Source organism: Mandrillus leucophaeus, unplaced genomic scaffold, assembly GCF_000951045.1.
Source record: "Mandrillus leucophaeus isolate KB7577 unplaced genomic scaffold, Mleu.le_1.0 Scaffold17, whole genome shotgun sequence".
NCBI lineage: Eukaryota > Metazoa > Chordata > Mammalia > Primates > Cercopithecidae > Mandrillus > Mandrillus leucophaeus.
In genome coordinates this window covers 4,032,385-4,035,918 of record NW_012101698.1, presented here as the reverse complement: position 1 = coordinate 4,035,918, position 3,534 = coordinate 4,032,385, and positions in this window count along the sequence as shown.

Here is a 3,534-nt window from a genome sequence, read left to right as displayed (position 1 = left end):
TTTTTTGAGACAGGGTCTCGCTCTGTTGGTCAGGCTGGAGTGCAGTGGCACAGTCTTGGCTCACTGCAACCTCCGCCTCCCGGATTCAAACAATTCTCCTTCCTCAGCCTCCTGAGTAGCTAGGACTACAGGGGTGTGCCACTGCGCTCAGCTAATTTTTGTATTTTTAGTAGAGACGGGTTTCATCATGTTGGCCAGGCTGGTCTCAAACTCCTGACCTCGTGATCCGCCTGCCTCAGCCTCCCAAAGTGCTAGGATTACAGACTTGAGCCACTACGTCCGAAACAGTGAGTTTCTTAAATGATTCTGTCAGTATCAGCAGTTGAAGCCCATATGACCTTTAGAGCAGATGGGGAAAGCTCTCTCTGAAGAAATGCGGTCAGCATCTTTCACAAGGAACCCTTCCTGCCTCTCCACGTGCCAGAGATCTCAACCGAGAAAGGAGAGTGAAGAGGGGCACAGCCGGGTAAGAAATACAGTGACGTGAGTCAAAGAGGCGGCTCCACTGGCCTGTTTTGTTATCCTTTGAGTCACACGAATCTATAAATAAGACTGAAAGTCAGAGAGAAATTAGCCTGTCTGCTGTTTATGTAATGTTTTCACAAAAAGCATTTTCACAATTCTTTTAAAGCACAGTCCCTAATCACAATGTATGCTGGCCTGAGACAAGAGTTTAGGAATTCATCTTTCACCTATGACAAAAGCCAGAAAGGATGTAAAAATTAAAATTCAAGCAGCCAACTCCACACACTCTTTGACCTCTTACCAAGAGCGTTAGGAACTCTGCTATAGGTAAAACAGTAAAGACCAAAGCCCAGAGGACATTAGCTTCTGCCAAGCTGCTGCTTTGTTTCAGAAAGTTTTTTCAAAAGAGGCAGCCCTAGGCCAGGCATGGTGGCTCACGTCTGTAATTCCAGCACTTTGGGAAGCCAAGGCAGGTGGATCACCTGAGGTCAGGAGTTCGATACCAGCCTGGCCCACATGGTGAAACCCTGTCTCTTCTAAAAATACAAAAATTAGCCAGGCATGGTGGCAGGCAGCAGTAATCCCAGCTACTCCAGAGGCTGAGCCAGGAGAATTTACCTGAACCCGGGAGGTGGAGGTTGCAGTGATCCGAGACTGTATCACTGCACTCCAGCCTGGGCAACGGAGTGAGACTCCATCTAGAAAAAAAAAAAAAAAAAAGGGCAGCCCAGAGTGCCACCTGAGATGCTTTATGTCACAATATTTTCTTTTTCGTAGAGTAGTTTTTCTTGACTTGTAAATTATTCAGTATTATTTTGGCACCTTTGGAGGGAAAAACTTTACCAGGTATGAGACTGCAATCAACTTAAATTGCAAATTGAGGAAATGGTGCCATTCTCCCGTGAGGAATGACAAAACTAAGGTCACTAGAAGAGAATGCACCATCTAGAAACAAAGCAGGATTTCTGATCCGTTGTCTTCTACTCAAGTAATTTTATTTCCTTAATATGGACACCACTGAGCCAGGAGCAGTGGCTCATACATGTAGTGCCAGCTACTCAGGAGGATGAGGCAGGAAAAACGCTTGAACACAGAAGGTTGAGACTAGCTAGGACAGCACAGTGAGACCTCATCTCGAAAATATGTATAAATATGGGCACCATATTTGTCTAGAAAAATCTATAGTAAATTGTTTTTGTTTTCCTTTAATTGCATAGTTTTAAACTTGTTCTTCCAAAATCAGTTATATCAGTTGCTTTAAAATTAGCCTGGGACGTCCAAGAAGTGTTAAGACATCTGCAGTAACTGGGGCAGCCAGTCCCTAGTGCCCAGCTCAGGGAACAACAAACTCCTTCGCCAAGCCGTCCACACATGCCAGCTGATGGTCCAGGACCCAAGTAGGTGCCAAGAGTGAGATGTCTTACTTCTAAGGAGAGGCAAGCAGTTTGCTATGCAAGTGGGTCCCTGGCCTGGACCTAAAGATCTCTCTAACTCCATATTCTTTAAATAAACTTGTCTTTTATGAGGAGTAGAAAATCTTAGAATGAAGCATTCAAGACGAAACTGATGTTTTTTGTTTGTTTGTTTGTTTGTTTGTTTTGAGATGGAGTCTCGCTCTGTCGCCAGGCTGGAGTGCAGAGCAGTGGTGCAATCTCGGCTCACTGCAACCTCCGCCTCCAGGGTTCAAGCTGTTCTCCTGTCTCAGCCTCCTGAGTAGCTGGGATTACAGGTGTGCGCCACTACACCTGTCTAATTTTTTTGTATTTTTAGTAGAGACGGGGGTTTCACCATGTTGGTCAGGCTGGTCTCCAACTCCTGTCCTCGTGATCCACCCGCCTCGGCCTCCCAAAATGCTGGGATTACAGGCATGACCCACCGCGCCTGACCCCAAATCGAGTTTTTAAAGAGTCATTGGTTTATAGGTATCACCTTCTCATATGCAAAAGGAGGAATGTATACTCCCAGGATACATAAAAAAGAATTCTGAATTAAAAATTTTGCATAACCAATAATTACATCTAAAAATTAATTTGGCTTTTGGGTATGAGCCTAAAATGAATCTTAAAAATAAAGTATATTGAAAAGAAAAATGGGGCCGGGCGCGGTGGCTCATGCTTGTAATCCCAGCACTTTGGGAGGCCGAGGCAGATAGCTCACGAGGTCAGGAGATCGACACCATCCTGGCTAACATGGTGAAACCCCGTCTCTACTAAAAAATACATAAAATTAGCTGGGCATGGTGGCCGAGGCAGGAGAATGGTGTGAACCCGGGAGGCGGAACTTGCAGTGGGCGGAGATCGCGAGTCATTGCATTCCAGCCTGGGAGACAGAGCGAGATTCCGTCTCAGAAAAAAGAAGAAAGAAAGAGAGAGAGAGAGAGACAGAGAGAGAGACAAGAAGGAAGGAAGGGAGGGAGGGAGGGAAACAGAAAGAAAGAAAGAAATTAGCCAGGTGTGGTGATGTGTGCCTGTAGTCCCAGCTACTCAGGAGGCTGAGATGGGAGGATCACCTGAGCTGGGGGAGATAAAGGCTGCAGTGAGCAGTGATCGAGCCACTACACTCCAGCCTGGGTGACAGAGTAAGACCCTGTCTCAAAAAAATAATAATAAAAACAAACAAAAGCTAGTTATGCAAGAAACCAAAAAATAATAATAATTTGGCCTTCTTTTCTGGCCTCTCCAGTCTCACAGAATCACTAACATTTAGTTCACTAGAATATAGGAAATAATGGAAACTAATATTTGTTGAGCACATACTAAGTGCTAAAGAAATATACATAGGGATGGACGCGGTGACTCAAGCCTGTAATCCCAGCACTTTGGGAGGCCAAGATGGGCGGATCACGAGGTCAGGAGATCGAGATCATCCTGGCTAACACGATGAAACCCCGTCTCTACTAAAAAATACAAAAACCTAGCCGGGCGAGGTGGCGGGCGTCTGTAGTCCCAGCTACTTGGGAGGCTGAGGCAGGAGAACGGCGTAAACCCGGGAGGCGGAGCTTGCAGTGAGCTGAGATCCGGCCACTGCACTCCAGCCTGGGCGACAGAGCGAGACTCCATCTCAAAAAAA